This window comes from Panthera tigris, chromosome B1, assembly GCF_018350195.1.
Source record: "Panthera tigris isolate Pti1 chromosome B1, P.tigris_Pti1_mat1.1, whole genome shotgun sequence".
Lineage (NCBI taxonomy): Eukaryota > Metazoa > Chordata > Mammalia > Carnivora > Felidae > Panthera > Panthera tigris.
In genome coordinates this window covers 51,873,516-51,893,679 of record NC_056663.1, presented here as the reverse complement: position 1 = coordinate 51,893,679, position 20,164 = coordinate 51,873,516, and the positions used below count along the sequence as shown (strand labels likewise).

Here is a 20,164-nt window from a genome sequence, read left to right as displayed (position 1 = left end):
AAATAATGAACCAACTGTGAGGCACAGTCACTGATAGACCTCCTTGGGAGGGGGTGACCTGGGGCCCCTGGGGTTTGGGCCATACAAACCCCAGAGTAGTTGGGGATGGGGACAGGGTGTCTCAGCCTGTGGCTAATCACTACTCAGAACAGAAATATTTCAACAAATATTTAATAACAGTTGCCTGGTACTGATGCAAGTCACCGATTGCCACTTATGGGATTAGATCCTAGCAGGACTTACAGAGATGGAAGGGCATCTTAAGAAGAAAACACTGCAAATATATTTTTGGAAACTGAGAATAGAGAATCGGCCCCAAGAAATATATATATATATATATATATATATATATATATATATATATATTTTTTTTTTTTTTTGGTCACGTCTGTCATTCACCAAAAGAAGTGATGCAAATATATCTGATTGGTGAGCTACGCATTCTCATAGTTGGCTCCATGCTCCTCGTGTCCGAGGAAGAGGCTACAGGATGCCAGAAAGGTGGGGGCAGCCAGAACCCTCCACCCTCCATTAGTGTGCACAGTACACGTTTCTCCTGTGTTTGGGATCTCAGCTGCCTACTGGGAAGAGGAACTACTACCAGGGTCATTAGGGAATCGTGTGAAGGGTGAAGGTAGTTAGGACCACTGGGCTGGGGGGGGGGGGGCTTTGCCTTGAATCCCCTTTCAGTCACAACACACTGACTAGCATTAGGTAAGTCACTTACTTTCTGGTGCAAGAAAAGGGCTCTTGAAGCTTTCACCTTCTGTAACTCTCTGGAATATTTATTCCTACTCAGTTCCAAAATGTATTAAGCCTGCTCACAATTACAAAACACACAGGAACAAGAAAATTAAAAGAGTCTAAACTAAAACCCAGTTACAAGAGGCCAAAGAATAGATGTGCCAGGTGTCGAGATGAATATAACTGCAGTTAAGCATTCAGTTTGTCACTGCGCTTCCCAACAGCCAAGGCAAAAAGGGAAACATGTCATATTCTCTGATCAAAGAGTACTTCAGGTTTTTCTTAAGAGAGACATCTTGGCACTAGAGGAATTTACTACCTGATATTATCTTGTCTTCATAGCAAAGGCAGAAATAACAGTGTTTGGTGGAAATTTTGTTACACACCCTTTCTTCAAATGGACATTTCTCATTTTGCTCCCTCATACAATCTAAGAGCAAACACATTAAATTTTATCCCAGGGAAATCATCCCAATGGTTAAAATAATATGCTCTATGTCTGTTACCTGACTTAAAACTGAGGCACTTGATGAGAAACGACACTGAGATTCTACATGAATGAACACTTAACATTAAATGTCTCGATGAGTTTGGAGCATTCCTGGGTCCTGGTCATTTCATGTTTAAATCCTCTGGGGAGGGCCTGTTGTGTTACTAATTTGAGACTTTGTGCCTTGGCATCTATGACAGCACCAGGCACACGGTAGGCACTCAATGAACATTTGTGAAATCATATGCTGATTTCCAGACATGGAGAATTCAGGCCACAAAGGACCTGAGAAAGTGTTTGGTCCAGTGCCTTCATTTTACAGATGCATCATCTAAGGCCCAGAGGGCTGTCTTGATCTGCCCATGATCACACAAAGGGTAGTGGTGGGTTTGGGTTTAGTACAGAGTCTCTGTCCTTGGGCCACCACTCAGCACTGTGTTGCTGCCATGGCCTGGTCCCCTGACCTTATAGGACGGTGGATGCATTTATAGAATGCACGGAAGTTGTCTGTGTCTCCCATCTTGAGAGAAGTGCATCGATAGGTGGGAGCATAGTTATGGTGGCACAGAGCACAGAGAAGAGCCAAGGTGTCTGACCAAAGCCAGACAGCTCACTTCTCCCACTTGAGCCCAAAGGCTATTGACAATTAGCCCGAACCAAGCTGTTGGTGAGCCCTGCCTCTCTGTGGTGAGCATTTAGTGTCTGACGTGCATTTTCACCTGAACGGGGCAGCCTCAGGGGGCTCTCTGGGCATCTAGGGTTGGCATGGCATTTTCCTAGAGAACCCACGCAGGAACCCAGGGGAACATTTGCCCGCTCCCCTCACACAGGTGAGAAAGCTGAACAATGATTGTTAACAAAGGCCACCGGACGCATCCCGTCTTTGGCCGAACTGCAGATAAACTGTCCCAGTCAGATGAGAGTCAGGCTTGGTATTAAGCTCTGTGGGGGACATGCTACCTGCATAGTCAGTGTCTAGTGGCCCCTGGGCAGGAGTCTAAGGCTGAGTCTATGACCTCACGTGAACTCAGCCCTCAGTGAAAGAGATGGGCGGTGCTTCCGTTTCTCCTCAATGCCCTTCATACTCAGAGTCTTTTAAGTTCTTGTCTCAAGGCCGAATTGCAGGGGTCCTTTGGCCTTTTATAATCACACCCACCCAGCCCTTAACTCTGTTGTTGCACTTCCTTTTGGGCTAAGTGCACATTCTCTATTTCCATTAATGCTGTGAATTCTGGACAGGCATGCCTGTGTGCAGTTAGGGACCCACAGTTGTCTTTTTTTTAATGTTTTAAATTTTATTTCATTATATTTTAATCTTTTTATTTTAGAGAGAGAGAGAGAGCAGGGGAGAGGGGCAGTGGGAGAGAGAGAATCTTTTTTTCTTTTTCAATTTATTTTAATGTTCATTTATTTTTGAGAGAGAGAGAGAGGGAGAGCATGAGCAGGGGAGAGGCATAGAGAGGGAGACACAGAATCTGAAGCAGGCTCCAGGCTCTGAGCTGTCAGCACAGAGCCTGATATGGGGCTCGAACCCACAAACCATGAGGTCATGACCTGAGCCAAAGTCAGATGTTTAACCAACTAAGCCACCCAGGAGCCCTGAGAGAGAGAATCTTAATGAAGCAGACTCCATGGCCAGTGTGGAGCCTGACACAGGGCTTGATCCCACACCCTTGGGATCATGACCTGAGCTGAAATCGAGTCTGACACTTAACCAGCTGAGCCACCCAGGCGCTCAGGAACCCACATTTATCTTATCCTGCTTGATTCATAGACCTTCCACCTACTAATTTATATAATCCAACCCATCATCTTCATTAAATCTAGTCCTGAACAGTCCTTTTCACTGAGTTTCTTTAGATACTACTAGGTAACATCTCTAGCTGGGCCCAGCCTGGTTTGAGAAAATAAGACCGTGATTTCTTTTCTTTTTTTTTAAACATAATTTATTGTCAAATGGGTTTCCATACAACACCCAGTGCTCATCCCAACAGGTGCCCTCCTCAATGCCCATCACCCACTTTCCCCTCTCCCCCATCCCCCATTAACCCTCAGTTTGTTCTCTGTATTTAAGAAAGACTGTAATTTCTTTAAAACAATTTTTTTAATGTTTATTTATTTTTGAGACAGAAAGAGACAGAGCATGAGTGGGGGAGGGGCAGAGAGAGGGGGAGACCCAGAATCCAAAGCAGACTCCAGGCTCTGAGCTGTCATTACAGAGCCCGATGTGGGGCTTGAACTCACCAACCATGAGATCATGACCTGAGCCGAAGTCAGATGCTCAGCTGACCTAGCCACCCAGGTGCGCCAAGAAAGACCGTGATTTCTTAGGAGTCCAGTTTCTAAGAACTGGCAGCTCATGAGTGTTATCGAGACACTCGTGTGCAAGACGTGAGTAAACTGAGACTCAGAGAGAACGAATGCCTTGTTCATGGGTCATACAAAGTAGGTATGGGCAGGAGGGGTCTCTAAATCAGTGAATGGAACTTAGGCTTCATTGTGCAGACCAACCACTCAGAGACCGCGTTGAAATGGAAATTCTGGCACAGCAGACTAGAGCCTGAGCCTGTGCACTTCCAAGCAGCTCCTGGATGGTACTCAAGCCACTGGTCCTGAGACCACACTTGTGCAGTGGGGCTCTAGACCTGACCTTCTCAAGCCTCAGCTCATTATAATTATCCGGGGAGCTTTAAACGTAAGGGAGGCCTGCGCACCACTGCCAGAGATGGGAGTGCAGCTAAGCACTCGGAGTGTTCCCCAAAGGTTCAAACACTCTGCCCCAGCCCAGCACTTCTCAAACATGAGTGTGAGAATCCCCTCAGCATCCCCCGGAGGTCTTGCTAAAACCCACACTCCCGGGCACTGCCCCTAGAGATTCTATTCCGGAGAGCTAAGTACAGGGCCTGAGAACTTGCATTCCTACAAATGTCCAAGCAATGCTGGCCCTCCTAGCCCAGCACCATGCTTCGAGTGGCAAGGCTATATAGACCTGTGGTCTCAAGGGTGGTCCTGGACCAGCAGCATCAACATCCTTTGGGAATCTGTCAGAAATGCAAATTCTTGGCCACCCGCACCCCCGGACACACTGTATCGGAAACTCTGTGGGTGGGGCCCGGCAATATGTGTTTTAGCAAATACCTCCCCCCACCCAGGTAACTCTGATGCACTCTGAGGCTTGAGGGCCCCCACTGTAGACCTCTGGCATCACTGCACCTGAAAAAATTCCAACTCAGTCTCCTGGGCCCGGGCTGGCAGGTAAGCCTGGTGCCCTTGAGGAAGCCTAGTATTTGGGATGTTGAAGATCATTCTTTGGTTCCCAGAGAACTGGGAAGCCTGCACCTGCTGGGCATGAGCCAGTACCACAAGGAAGTCGGAAGTGCCTTTACTAGGCCCAGACCAGATGCATCACAAGCTTCTCTCCACTGAGTGAACGGTCGGAAGCAGGAACATCTGTTAAATCGTTCTCACTTTCGTGTTTTGTGCGAGTAAGAGTTAAATTGCCAAATCCTGTCAGACAGCCGTCTGTTGCCCCGGCAACACCCTGCAGCTGCTGGAAAGAGAGAGAGAGTGCTTTCAGGCACCAAGCCCTCAACCCCTCCCACCCTTCAAGTCTCAAGTGAGCTGTTTGCTGTCTTCCTTTTCCTTCTGGAAAGAGAGTAATCTGGAACTGCTCCCCCAGGGCCCCTGAGTGCCTGAGATTACCATGTAAAATGACCGGAAAGTGAGAGCATTGCCATATTCTTGTATTCCTCCTACCTGTGTTCATGTAGCCAATTATTCTGTGTACACCAGGTGCTGTGCAAGGTGCCAGCCAGCAACAGAGGGACAGTTTCCTCCAGGCAACCCCTCATGTAGGTATGTCTGCGAGCCCTCAGACCCTCAGAGGACCAGTGCTTGGGGGAAGCCTGACCTTCCATTGTAGCTCTGTTCCCTCTACAGTGAGCAGATCAAGGGAATATGCCCAACCCAGAGCCATGCCACCAGGGAGTATCCACGAGTGGGTAGCCCTTGGCCAGCCCTTTCAAGGAAGAGGGAAAGGAAGGAGATCTAGAACAGAGCTTGGCTGCTTATGGAAGAGGGTTGGAAAAATATTGTGATGCTGTGGACGGCAGGTTTTGCGGACCGTGGAGTGCCGATCAGGAAAACTGAGTTAAGAGGCAGTTCCCGCAGATATAGGCCCTGTGCAGGGAAAGAGGCTTTAGAGAATGCTGCTGACCTTAGCCCAGGCTCATCCCCTTGGCATTGGGAGCAGGTCTGGCAGCAAGATGGTTCCCATGCTGCAGTTGCTGGAGAAACCGAGAAGATAATGGGCCCCTGCCCTGGCCAGGGCCAGCTCCAGGATGGGCAGGGAGCAACTTGTGGGTGCAGGTCATGGTGACAGGCAGGTGCAGATTGTTGGAGACTTCTGGAAGGTGATTACTAGGATTTCCTTTTGTTTTCAAGACCAAGACAATGTTGCTGAGGTGTCACTTCCCCTCATTGAAACGATCAGGGTCGGTGTCCTCACATGTTCCAGGTGAACCGGGTTGCACTTTGGGAGTAGTGTGCGTCATGATCGTTCTCCATGCCCTGAATATGGGGGATCTGAGGCCCTGCAAGTGGGAGCTATTGTCCCACCTGTGGTTTTGAACCTCCAGGTTTGAGCTCCAGCCCGGAGTAAGGCTCGGTGTCAGCAGGACAGGCCCTGAGGGGATCAGTGTGCTCTCTCTGGTCTAGCAGAGCTGAGAAGACCCGTGTCCTGGAAGCCCCAGGAGGATGTGGGGGTGCAGGGTTTATAGAATCAACCACTTATTTCTCCCACAACTACCTCTCCTTGCAAGGTGTTCCCTGGGATACATAAAGGCTGTAAGCAGCCCTTGCTGTGGAAAGGTGGGTTGGGGGAGTAAACCTAGTCCGGGATGCCCAGGAGAATATTCTTGGAGTTCACAGACCCCCAAGTGGTACCCAGGGCTAATGGTAAGTGAGGGCTCAGGGATCCTTCCAGTCTGTGGACTCTGGATGGCTGGCGATGCCCCACCAGGGCTACCCCTCTGGACACACTGAGCTCTCCCATTACCACCAATGAATTCTGCAGCCACTGACATTGGGGGTGGGGGTGTGCAGGAGATGGCAGAATGCTAGTATCTGTTCAGTCTTTATTCTGTGCCCTTCACTGTGCTAGATGGTCTACATGTTCCTCACAGACACCTTCTGAGGTGGGGACTATGTCACCCATTTTAGAGACGTGGAAATGAACGTTTAGACAGAGATTCACTAACTTGCCCAGTGGCACATGGCTAGGAGCTGGGATTTGAATCCAGGGCTGACCCCATGTTCATGCTTTGCTCACTTCATTCATTGACTCAGTAAACGCTTATTAAGGGCCTCCTTTGTGCCAGACTCTGTTTTAGGCCCTGGGGATTCACACTGAGCCAAAATCCTTGCCCTCATGACATGATCATTCTCATGAGAGCAGACAGGCGATAAACAAGTGTCTAAGTAAAATGGTACAGCGAAGTTGAGACAATAAAAATGGCTTGGAGAAAAATAAAGGAGAGAAGGGAGGAGGAGCATTCAGGGGGAGGGCTGAGATTTTAGACAAGAGTGGTCAGGAAAGGCCTTGCTAATAAACAGAGGAAAAGAGCATTCCAGGTAGAGGAAACTGGCTGTGCAAAGACCGTGAGGCAGAAGCAGGCCTGAAATGCCTGAGGGCCACCTGTGTGGCTGGAGCCCAGTGAGTGAGGGGGACAGGAGGCGGGTCAGGGAGGGAGCAAGGGGCTTTTGTTAAGACCACAGCTGTGGCTCTGAGTAAGCCAGTGGCCACTGGAGGGGCCGAGCAGAGTAGTGGTGGCTGTATTGAGTATTAAGTCTACTGGCTATAGGGGCCCAGGGGGGTTGTGGGCGGACTACTGAGGATGCTCAGGGTCAAAGAACAGTCGATACTTAGAAATTCTGACAGGGGCCCAAACTGAGATCTTCAGTAGCTTTAAAAACAGATGAACCAGGATATCAGCCTAAAAATGGAGCAGGGGAGATAAAAGACATTGAACCTAATCCCCCTTCCAAGTTCCAAAGATGCAAAACATGAAAGATAAACAAAAAATACATTTACACCTTTTAGAGAAAATTCTCCCTGGACCACAACTCCGGAAGGAGGCAGTCAAGTCCTCTGTCTCTCAGAGCGCCCAGGGATGCCCCTCTTAGGGTTTACTAGAGCTGGATTCCAAGCCCCGCAGTGGCAAATTGGGCCTCAAGTTGGGGGCCTCAGAAGCACAGTGCGATTCTGTCTCCCAAAGCTGGTCACAGAACTAAATTGTATAATGCGTTTAATAGCCTCTCCATTGTATGATAATATTATGCTTCAGAAAAAAAGCATTTAAGCCTACTTATGGTTTGCATTTTCTTACCTCTTAAAAAAGATTGAAAATAAGTCCCCTCTGTGTTCTCAGGAGGTACCCCCTCCTCCTAACTCCGCCCCCCCCATAAAAGTCGAGATTAGACCAAGGTTTCCTTCCCTGTACTTCAAAGAACAGCATGCAGCGAGATCAGCATTTTAAGGGAGAAGTCGCTTAATGCTCTCCCCCTGAATAAAAGGTATAGCTTTTACTCTGAAAAAGGTAGTGTATAATTACACGTGCATTTGTGGTTGATGAATACAACATGGCCCGTTTTATTGTCATTGAAATAAGAACAATTCTTGTGGCCCTCGGCATGGTGAAAGCTGGCCCCACTCACTGGCCTTTCTTCTCTCTTATGAAGTCCTCTAGGACAGCAGGGTCACAGGGGAGTGGTGGGGAAACAAAGTGACCACAGCCTCACATTTAAAAGGTAAAAAGAAGCAAACCCGAGTGCACACTTCTGGTTTCCACATTCTGGGTCCCGGTTGCCACCCTCTGGGGTCCGCATGCAGTTTTGGCCTGATGATGTTGACGAAGCTGACAGCACCCTCAAGCCACATATATCCTCCATCTGGGCTGGCCCACATGACTGAGATTCTGCCTGAAGGGACAATCTTGAAATTCCCTTGGATTCCTTCCTTCATTCATTAGATGTTGACTGTGTCTTGCTCTGAAGGTCAAGCTGGTGTCCGCAGTCTGGCTTCCAGCGAGTCCCCTCTCCGATTCCTGTTTTGGCCACCAGCTCCCAGCTAGTCAGTGACAAAGTCATGCAGCTTCCTGTCTAAAAGCCATTCTGCACCACTGACGTCTCTCCACCTCACAGCTCCCACGGTATTCTGGCCACCGCCCTCCCTTGTCTGGAATATTGCCAGTAGCCAATCGGCTACCCCGCAGCCTCCCGGCTTCCCAGCTTGATGGTATATGAGAGCCAGTGTGATCTTCTTAATTGGCAAATTGGACCATGTGCCACTCCACTGTTTAAATCTTGTCAGTGGCTTCCATGTGTACTTAGAAAAAATCCAACTTCTTATGTGGGCTCATGGGCTCACCTCTGCTTTTCTTTCTGACCTTGTGTTATGTCACTTTTTGTCCCCTGCTCATGGTGCCTCAGCCATCTGACCTTTCCTCTGGTCTCCTAGGCACCTGGGCCCTCATTCTTCCCTCTGCCCTGAGTGTTCTTACCCTGGACCTCTGCGTGGCTGTCTTCTAGTCATTCAGTTCTCAGGACAAATGTTTCTTCCTCAGAGAGAACTCACTGACTGGTCAGTCCAACCTGGCCATACCCGTACTGGCCCCTATCACATTTTTCTGCTTTTGCTTTCTTTCCTTTTTTTTCCCTAAGTTTATTTATTTATTCTGAGAGAGAGAGAGAGCGGGAGAGGGGGAGAGATAGGGAGAGAGAGAGAGAGAGAGAGAGAGAGAGAGAGAGAATCCCAAGAAGGCTCTACGCTGTCAGAGCAGAACCGTATGTGGGGCTTGATCTCATGAACAGTGAGATTATGACCCGAGCCAGAATGAAGAGTCAGATGCTTAACCAACTCAACCTCCCACGTGCTCTCGGTTTTGCTTTCTTGATGGCACTGTTGCTTAGCTTATGTGTTTCTTCCCTGCCCATCTCTAAAATGCCAACTATATCCCAAGCTCCTCGAACAATTCCTGCCACACAGTAGGCCCTTAAATAATCTTTCTTTGAGAGACTGAATGGGTGAGTAGATGAGGCAGTGAGACAAAAATGAAAATTCAGGCTTTGGGGTCTTGAGGCAGCTGGTTTTGGTGTCAGACTTGGGCTTCTGTTTCTCTGTGTCTTTTGGCAAATCCTTTTAAGTCTCTGAGCCTCTGTTTCCTTATCTGTAAGTTGAGAACAGCCCTCTCTTGCTGGACTGTGTTGCGGGTCAAATAAGATAACTATGCATTAGTTCCTGACCCACAGTGGGAATGTGATGAGTTTTCATTTTCTTCCTCTCCAGTGGAGACCTGGCCTTATTCCATGATCAAGGGGAGGGCCTCACCTGTCACTTTAGTCAGGCTCTCTCCTGCCTTGGAGAACTCAGGACTCCTTTCCCCAGGGGCTGATGCTGTCAAGGTAACGCCTCTAACACTGCCTGGTGTTCATGGGTTAATTGACTTGAGGGTTCCCTTGACGTCCCAGAGGAGACTGTACTTGAACCAATCTGCGTAGGAAAAGGCATTCCTGAGGCATTTGGGACCCTGGGGCAGGTTGAAAACAGGGCCAGGACTCATGAGAGTCAAGCAAGGCACCAGGGCATCAATGTGAGGAGGCCCTCACTTTCAGGGTTGGGTAAGCACAGGGTCTCACCTGAGAATGAGTACACCTTAAATTCTGCACTCTCTGCTCCTCAGGTCTTCACCCTAGTCCTTTGCTGATCATGGAAGCTCACGTTTGGAAGGGACACTGAAAACCACTTCCCACCCATTCTCAGATCCCTCCCAGAGCCATAAAAACACAGAGAAAAAGTGTTTTGTCCAGCTGCATATGTGGCTGATTCCTCTGCCTCTTCCTCCTATCTTTTCTGATACAGGCTGTGATAGACTGAATCCTTGTGTCCCTGCTCCCCCAAATTCACATGTCAAAGTCCAATGTGATAGTATTTGGACATAAGGCTTTGGGAGGTAATTAGGGTGAGGTGAGGCCATAAGGATGGGGCCCCCATGATGAGATTGTGTCCTTAGAAGAAGAAGAGGCCAAATCTCCCTCCTTCCACCATGTGAGGATGCAGCGAGAAGCTCACCATCTATAAGCCAGGAAGAGAGCCCTCACAAGAGCCAAATCCGCCAGTGCCTTCATGTTGGACTTCCAGTCTCTAAGACAGTGAGAAATAAATGTCTATGTGTTGTTTAAGCCACTGGCATACTGTATTTTGTTATAGTAGCTAGAACTGACTAATACACTAGGCAAAACCAGTTTCCCTAGAACATCTGCCCATTGCTCCTATCTGCTCCCACCCTTTGGGACCTCAGGGAACAAGTGTAGCCCCTTTCTATGTGGCAGCAGGGAGAACTCTGTCCCTCTCTCACTTCTGTGGTCTCCATATCAAGCTCACCTGGGAGCAGGGAAAGGAGAATTACTAGAGAAACCCATTGGCCATCTTGGAGAGCAGGGAAAGCCACACAAACCATCATTATCTCTGTGTGAGCCCATGTTTGGGGAGCTACATAGCAAACAGATGCCCATTGTGACCCAGGAGAAGTGGTTGGAACTCAGGGGGTCAGTTCCCCACTTCTGGCTGCAGGAGCCCTGGAGAGATGTGTGCTGCAGTCTCCAGGAGGGTTGGCCCCCCTTCTTAGGCTTAATGTTTTCCCACTGAAGTGCAGATGTAGCTTTTGCACAAAAGGAGAGACCCATCCCCCAAAGCAGCGATGCTTCCAGGACTTGCTTCCGAGCAATCAGAGCTAGATAAGGAGAATGATCCCTCCTAATTCCTCCTTCTGCTTTCTGTCTCCAAGGCTCTCAGTGTTACTTTCTCATTTGAGCTCCTCATTCGTCTACAGGACAGAGAAGGAGTGCATCTCTCCATTCAAAGGCAAGAAATCACAGGTACAAATGGGCACCTTTGTCAGCTAGCTACCCAGGCCTGCTTCTCCAGGAGAAGGTTGGCTGGGGTGGTGGCCCAGGGCTTTCCAACCCCAGCTTCTATGTTCTGCCCCTGACAGAAGTAGGCACATTCTTTCCCAGGCAACAGAAGCCTCCTAACCTGCCTGCCTTGCTAGTGGGTGTTCAGATCTCAGGATGACCCCTGCCCAGAATAAATGGGGCCTCCTGGGAGAATGGCATCACCCACCAGGCAGCTCATTGTCACTTTTGATTTAACCAAATGAAGCACAGTGAAAACCAAGGTGAATGTCCTAATCACATAATTACATTAGTGCCGGCTCCAAAGAGTCAGCAGGCTTCCCTAGTCCTAGGGCTCGGTCCTCTGTTTCCCAGGCTCCTCACAGATGGCACATATAGAACATTCCTTTTCCAGATGACTTGTCTTGGTTATCATCCAGACAGAGAACTGAACTTCATGGAAGGCTGTGCAGAGTTCACTTAGAGACTATTTTGAGATTTAGGGATTAAACAGCAGTAAGAGCCATTGAGACCTTCTAGCCTGACATAAATAAGGGAAACTGAGGCCCAAAAAGAGCAAGTGACTTACCCCAGGTCACACAGCACATCATTGGACCAACACACTTTCCAAATCACTGTGGGTTTTTTCTTTTTGTTTTGTTTTAGAAATTCTAAAACAAGTTCTAAAATTGACATTTTAGAAAATGTCAATGTTTAATTACAAATCTAACTATAATTCACTAGTTTTTTTAAGAGTTAAAAAAATCAGTAAAAAAGAGCAAGAATAAGAATATTGGGGTGATTCTAATATTAGCTATACTGTTGGCTCTTAATTTGGTTTAGTTCAAGTTCCTGCATCAAAAAAACTGAATTCTGGTCTGCATGGGTTTCCCCAGTCCCCAGTTTGGCTGGTTCTGAGGAGGGAAGGAGAGTCCTGTCTTGGGATGAGGTGAAGGTCTCTGTTGGCAGGATTGGATGGCCAGAGAGGCATGAGAACATGCTGTACGAGTAAGACTGGGCATCAGAGCAGGGAGTCAGCGGCTCTTGGCAGGTGAGGTCTCCATCTGTCCTGCCTTCCTTCTTATTTTTTCTTCCTGTGACTGTGGCATCAGTATCCCAGGGTCTGCCTGTCTGTCTCCTGGGAGGCTGCCAGACGTTGACACTTAATCTCCCCATCCCTGGGGGCCTGTCACTGTGAAGAGAAGTAAGTGGAGTTGAGGGCACGCAGTGGACCTCAGGTCTGCTTCTCAAAGCTCTCTTCAGACATGTGGTGCCCAGCTGAGTGGAAAGACCTGTAAAGAGAGAATCAGTTCTTCTGATGGGGATGCAGATGTGATAGAGGCCTTACTTGTATCTGAGAAGCTGAAGGCAGTTTAATCCCAAATTCTAGTCCAGTCTCTCCCCAGTAGCCACTGGGGTACAGGGTGGGCCGGAAAGGGCAGAGGGAGCAGCCAGCCATTTTGCTGTGCTAATTGGCTGTGTCCTCTGTGAAGTCACCGGTTTGACCTTCTCTTTTCTTTGGTGCCTGTTGAGTTTCTCATGGAACGTCCTTAGTGGCTGCAGACTCCTGATTCCTTGGAGCTTGCTGGGCTCCCATTGTGCCTTGAGTGTCCCTCCCTGCTGATAGTCGGCCAGGGTCTGAAGTCAGGGTGAGGGCTCTTCACCCTCTCCCACCTCAGCATGAGCTCTTTGCTTCCTTGGCGGGGGGGGGGACTTCTCAGAGTGTGGGACAGGCCTTTGGTCCCCACTTTGTAGGAAGGCTGGAACTGGTGCCTCAGGGCAGGGAAGATAGGCCCACGACAGGGCTAGAGATGTGGCAAACCACTAGCATCCACCCCCACTGTCCAGCTGCTGGTGCATCTCAGGCCAGGCTAAAAATAGAGGGAAACAAAACCAAGGAGGTGACCACTGAGATGAGGAAGGTAATCTAGTCCTTGGGTCACAGAGGGATGTTCTGTGTCTTCACAACTTGTGATTAACCAAGTGGCCTCTGCTCTCCTTTCTGCACCCTACTGGCAACATCTGGCCCTGGAAGATGACCTGCAAGGGAACGCAGCAGGTGGCAGAAAAAACACAGGCCAGGAGCCAAAAGACCAGGGGGAAAATCACAGTGAGGCACATCTCTCTTGGGCCTCCGTCTTCTTCATCTGTAAAGGAAGGGGTTGGATTCCTGCCCATTCTACCACTAACTTGTGAGTTTTGCAAAGCGAGACAAGATGTGTTACCTCATTTGGCTTAAGTCAAAGGAATGACTGTATGAGAGCAGGAAAGGGATTGAAGCTTAAACTTCTAGGTTCAGAACCCCTTCACCCACACTCTGCATCCCACCTCATCTCCTTGCCAGATGGTCACCAGGCCCGGCGCTCATGGGGCAACAATTTGCTGAATGAATAAATGGAGGCTCCCTTTCTACATGGATGGTCCTAGGACTCTGTTAGTTTGTAACTGACTTCCATAACTAAGTACCACAGACTGGGTGGTACTTACACCCAGTAAGTACAAACAACAGAAACCCATTTTCTCACATTATGGAGGCTGAAAGTCTGAGACCAAAGTTTCATCAGGGTTGCTTTCTAGTGGGGCCTCTCTTCCTGATTTGTAGATGGCTACCTTCCTTTTCCCTGAGTCCTTTTCCCTGAGGTGGGTTCCCAGCTGGCCCCTGGGGGCTCCTGCAGGGGTGGGAGGAGTCCTTTTCCCTGAGGCCTTCCTTCCTGTGTGTGCATGGAGGGAGAGAGATCTCCAGTGTCTCTCTCTCTTCTTATAAGGAAACAAGTCCTATTGGATCAGGGCCTCACTCTCATGATCTCAACCTTAATTACCTCCTCAAAGACCTTACCTCCAAATACAGTCACAGTGGGGTTAGGGCTTCAACATATGAATTTGGTTGGGGGGACACAATTCAGTCTATGTCAGCCACCTTCTCACTATGTCTTCTTTTCTTTTTAATTATTACATTTTACTTAAATCCAAGTTAGTTAACATATAGGGTAATAATGATTTCAGGAGTAGAATTCAGTGATTCATATAACACCCAGTTCTCATCCCAACAAGTGCCCTCATTAATACCCATCAGCCATTTAGCATATCTCCCCTCCACCCAGCACCTCTCCAGCAGCCCTCAGTTTGTTCTCTGTATTTAAGAGTCTCTTATGGTTTTCCTTCCTCTCTCTTTTTATCTTATCTCACTGTGTCTTCTTATGATCATCCTTCAGTCCTCCTGTGTCTGTCCTACTCTCTTCTTATGAGGACACCAGTCATATTGGATCAGGATCCACCCTAATGACCTTATTTACCTTAATTACCTCTTTAAAGATCCTGTTTCCAAGGGCAGTCACAGTCTAAGGTGTGTTAAGACTTCAACATATGAATTTGGAGGGAACACAATTCAGCTCATAGACCCCTGGGTATCCATTTCTGGGAGTGACTTCCCCGTACAGATGACTTGATATTCCAGGATGACTGTGATGGATGAAGCCAGGGAGAGCTAGCAGGACTTCCATGGCTGGGGAGGGTGATGTTGGAGAACCCAAGAAGACCAGCCTGTCCAGAGGTACATGACTTTAAATGTCTCCATGGGTGAAATTCACTGAGTCCAACCCTCACAGCCCTCGGTGTCCTCATCTGTAAAGGAGGAATAATAATGCCTATTTTATCTACATCATCGGCTCAAGGGAAACAATAAATGGGAAGTGCACTGAGTTCCATACATTGGTTACTCTATCTAGTTTGGGAAGAGGTGTGTCTTTTGGTCCAAGGATGGATTTTTGTGGTTGGTCAGACAGACTTCTCTATAGAAAGGAGATCTGTGAGAATAAGCAAAGCCAGTTTTTCCTGTAGAAGAAAGGAGAGTGGGGTCCACTCTGCAATGGGAGCCTATTGCATTGTCTGAAACATCATTCCTTTTATTCCAAGCATTTAGCTCCTCTGTTTGGAGGGATAATACCTTAAGCCATTATCATCTTAGTGTGAATTAGCCTAATCAATTTTTCTCTTCTGTGACAGGAAGGATTTGAGGGGCATGTGAGTCCTGACCATGTGGGAAGAGGGAAGGGCCAGGATGGGCAGGTGGGTTCCCAGCTGGCCCCTGGGGGCTCCTGCAGGGGTGGGAGGAGGCTTGCTAAACTGTCATCTGGGTGGTCTGGGCAGCAATAATTCGCTAAAAGCTGCCTGAAGACTAGCTTGATCACTGAGTGACTTTTCTAGTGCTTTCTCTGAGGCAACCTGCAGTCTCATTCATCCATTGATTTAGTCTCTACTCATTCATTCCTCCTTCTCTCCCTATCTTTCTCCCCTCCCTCCCTTCCTTCCTTCCTTCCTTCCTTCCTTCCTTCCTCCCCCTTCCCTCTCTCCCTCCCTCCCTCCCTCCCTCCTTCCCTTCTCAGAAAATAGCTGAGCATGGCCATGAGCCCAGCCTTGTGTGGACAAGTCCTGCATTAGGAGCTCATGATCTTATAAAGGAGGCCAAAGGAAAAGCAAATCACAGAACACAAGACTAAGACACTGAATGCCATAGTGACAGGTGCTGGGGGAGAAGGGAAACAGGGGAGGGGCACCACACTCTCCCCTGGGGAGTAGAGATGGGGGAAGGAGAGTGAATTCCCAGAAACAATAGTTGGGTTGGGTCTTGGATAATGAGGGGTTAATCAGTTGAAGGGAAAAGGGCATCTCAGGAGTCTGTAGAGTATGAACAAAAAGAGTGAGGAATGGTTTGGCTTAGGAAGTGTTGAGGGGGAATGTCTTGGGACAGACAGGAGGGAGGGGAGAGGCAGGTGGCTCATGAGTCAGCAGCCCTACTTCCTGCCTGGAGCAGGGGAATTGTCAGCCACCCCAGCCCTGACCTTCTTGCTGGGTGGGCCTATTGTTCATAGACAGATGTGGCTTAGGTGCCAGGATCTGTGCAGTGGGGCTCTCTGCAGGGGTGACAGCAGCTAGGAGGAGGCTGCCTCCAGCACTAGGGAGGTCTAGGCAGTGTTAATCCAATGAAAGCTGCTGACTAACAGCCTGGGGAGACTAGATCCCAAATGAAGGAGGCTGCAGAGATGACTCAGTCACCCTGTTCAGCCAGTGTCAGCCAAGGCCTGCTGTGTGCCTGCTGAGGTGTGGGCTGTCTGTAGCAGGGTCACAAGGATGGGAAATGGGGCCACTAAAATCCTGGAGCTTACAGTTTCAGGAAGGAGACAAACTCCAGGGATACTGCTAGACAGAAAGTGATGGGTGGTATAGTACAGTGGGAACAGTGACCCCATGCAGTTCTGGTCCTGAATTTGCTTCCTGGGCAGTAAGTTTAGGCCCCTTTACCTCTGAGGAGGACCAAGGATCTGTTTAGGCCCTGGCCCAGCATCATGGCCCCCACTCTCTTGGCCAGGAGCCAAAGGAATCACCACATGGCCACTGTGTCAGTATTTTGACAAGGCAACTTCACACTGAAATGAACATGCAGCACTACATGCAAGCAGGAAGCGGCTAGTGTGGGCAGAAGAGGCCAGGATCTGTAGACCTGGATCTCATCCTGCCTGTCTCACAGTGAGCCTTAGGCAAGCCTCTTTACACCCCAAATGTTTCTCTATAAAAGGGGAGGCCCAGACTGGTTCACTCCCATGTTTCTGGCATCACCATGGGTATCTGAGCCACATGGCTCAGGTTCACCTCCCAACTCTGCCACTTACCACTTGTGTGGCCTTAGGCATGTTACATGACTTCCTTGTGCCTCAGTTTCTTCATCTGCAAAATGGGACCACATGGAGCCTACCTCACAGGTCATGTTAATTGAGTTAATGCACACAACACACTTAGGCTTATATTTGACATAGGTCTGAACTCCATATATGTTAGAAAACAGGGAGAAAAACATGGAGGGGGGGAAATTCTGAAAAAGAATAACAAAACTGGAGCAGTTATACTTTGTTTTCCAACCTTACTATAAGCTGTAGTAAGCAAGACAGCACGGTGCTATCATGAAGACAGACATGTGATTCAAAGGAACAGAATTGTCTAGAAATACACCCCTATATTTATGGTCAATTGATATTTGTCAAGAGTGCTGAGACAGTTCAATGGGGGAAAGAACAATCTTTTCAGCAAAGGGTGCTGGGACAAGTGGCCATTCACATGCAAAAGAATAAACCTGGGATCTTACCTTACATTTTACGTAAAAACCATCCAACATGGATTATAGACCTAAATGTCTATATGCCAGACCTAAATGCCAGAACTATAAAAACTCTTAGAAGAAAACACAGGAGTAAACCTTCATGACCTTGGGTTATGTAAAGCATTCTTTTTTTAATTTTTAAAGTTTATTTATTTATTTTGAGAGAAAGAGACCATGAGCAGGGGAAGGACAGAGAGAGAGAGACTGCGAGAGAGAATCCCAAGCAGGGCTCCACACCGTCAGTGCAGAGCCGGATGCAGGGTTTGAATTCATGAACTGTAAGATCATGACCTCAGCCAAAAACAAGAGTCAGACACTTAGCCAACTGAGCCACCCAGGTGCCCCTAGGCAAAGCATGCTTAGGTATGACACCAAAACAACAAGGAACAAATGAAAACAAAAACTGACAAGTTGAACTTTACCAAAATCAAAAACTTTTGTGCTTCAAAGAACATCATCAAGAAAGTGAAAAGACAGGTTATTGAATGGGAGAAATATTTGCAAATTACATATCTAATAAGGAACTGGTATCTAGGATACATAAAGAGTTCTTACAAATCAATAACAAAAAGACAAATAAGCCCATTAATAAAAGGACAAACGTGTTGAATAGTCATTTCTCCAAAGAAGTAATACAAATGGCCAATAAGCACATGACAAGATGTTCGACATCATTAGTCATCAGGGGAATGCAAATGGAAATTACAATGAGATGTCCCTTGACACCCATGAGGATGGCTTAAATTAAAAAGACAGATAATAGCAAATGTTGGCAAGGATGTGGAGAAATTAGAACCTTCGTACATTGCTGGTGGGAATGTAAAAGGGTGTAGTCACTCTGGAAAACAGTCTGGAAGTTCCTCAAAAAGTTACACTAGGGTTACTATAGGACCTGATGCCTCCATTACTAGGTATATAGCTAAGAAAATTGAAAACACATGTCCACACAAAAAACTTGTACATCAATGTTCACAGCAGCATTGTTCATAGTATCCAAAAACGGAAATAACCCAAATGTTCACCAACTGATGAATAGAGAAACAAGAGACAGTGTGTATCCATCCAATGGAATATTATTTGGCAGTAGAAAGGAATAGAGAACTGACACAGGCTATAACATGGATGAACCTCGAAAGCATTATGCTAAATGGAAGAAACCAGACACAAAAGGCCTCCTATTGCATAATTCCATTTCTATGAAATTCCCAGCAGAGGCAATCCTTAGAGACAGAAAACACAGTATTGCTTGCCCGATGCTGTGGTGAGAGGGGACTGGGGAGTGACTGCTAGTGGGCTCAGGGTTTCTTTTTGGAGTGATGAAAATGTTCTGCCATTAGAGAGCAGTAATGGCCTGGCCTGGAGGCAGGTGCAACCTAGGTGTGAGGTGGGGGCTCTGGAAAAGCCAAGGAGGGGTGCAGGGATGCTATAGGAGGCTATGCCGTGGACCCTGGTGCTGTGCTCAGGGGAAAGAAGAGACATCTGTATAGCTGGCCCTTCTTCCCAGCCACTCAGCCCTGCTCAGAACCAAAGCTGACCCTATGCTCTCCCAGCCCACTGAAGGAGGGCCAGGGACTGGTGCTTTTCTCTTGGTCCACCTGTCAGCCTCTAGCCCAGTTTCTTCAGTCATGCGAACCAGATGCTGGCTCCTTGCTTTGGCCCCCTCCCCAGGCTCAGGATCCCCATGTCCTCCTCAAGCCTGGTAAGGAGGAAACTATATCCCTCCTGTTCCCTCCTCCTTTGAGGCCACCAGCCATGTGTGGGCTCATTTCATGCTGGCTCAAGCTGTGGCAGGCCACAGAGGGGTCTTGTGCTCCCCGACAGCTGACCGCACACAGGTTCCTATTGGGGTCACCTGCCCAGGAGATGCTTGCCCGCACCACCCTGCTGGCTGCACCCTTCCCTAGGGAGATCACCTAGGCAGCACAGGGCAGGCTGCTGGCCTCCCAGGCTGGGCCACATGTTCCCAGGCCTGGCCCTAACCCCTAGGAGAAGATCAGGTTCTGGTCCCAAATGCCCACTGATGGCATGGAAGGAGATAAGGGGCAGTAAGTGTTGTCCAGACCAGCGTTCTCATCTTACAGGTGAGGACACTAGCGTCCTGAGAAGTTGAAGGACTTGTGTAAAGGTTGCAGAGTGACATTGGGACAAAGATCAGAAAGAAACAACGCAATATGTAATGTACGAGTAGCTACTGCTGTTATTTGGAACTAAAACCAAGCTCTTCCCTGATGAGCCCCAGGTAATCCTGTCTCTTCTCATGCCTGCCCAGCCTCTAGACCCCAGGAGAGTGTCTGGCTGCAGCTCCACTGGCTGTTCTCCTCCTTGGACTGCCGACTGGGTGCTCCTTCTGCATGGCTCAGCCCCTCGCTCCGCTCCAGCCCGGGGTTCTCCCCATCAGGTCTGCCGTGGCCTCCCCTGTTGGGTGTGCGTGCACACACACGTGCACTCCTCCAGCTCCCTCCCTTCAACTGCTTTATTTGGCCTGCAGCATTTATCACCCTGGAGAATGAAGTTGCCCCTTAGCTTTTTTGTCTGCCTGCACCTGGAACATGAGGTCCAGGTGGGGCAGGGCTGGGGATAGGATGCCACGTTGGTCCAGGGACTGGCCCAGGATAGCTTCTCCTGGGGAAGCTGATGGGTGAATGGCCCCGACACAGCACTTAGCAGTTTTGCAAGTACCTGCACAGAGAGACCGTACAGCACACTGCTGAGATTCTAGGGCTCAGAGTCAGTCCTGGGTGTGAGTTCCAGCCCCCCCGTCCTTGCTCTGTGACCTTGGGCAAGTAAAATATCATCTCAGGTTGCTCATGTGTAGAAAGGCACAGTAATAA

The 20,164-nt window shown here is 48.5% G+C and overlaps 1 protein-coding gene across 1 annotated transcript in view; it reads left to right on the top strand.

The window, feature by feature from the left end:
• The first annotated feature begins 12,201 nt into the window (after positions 1–12,201).
• LOC102967572 (XK-related protein 6) overlaps positions 12,202–20,164 on the top strand; it is a 51,064-nt gene continuing 43,101 nt past the window's right edge. The window contains exons 1-2 of the mRNA XM_042984742.1: positions 12,202–12,233; positions 13,218–13,374. The gene's annotated coding sequence lies outside the window, so the exon portion shown is untranslated. The remainder of the gene's footprint in view (positions 12,234–13,217; positions 13,375–20,164) is intronic.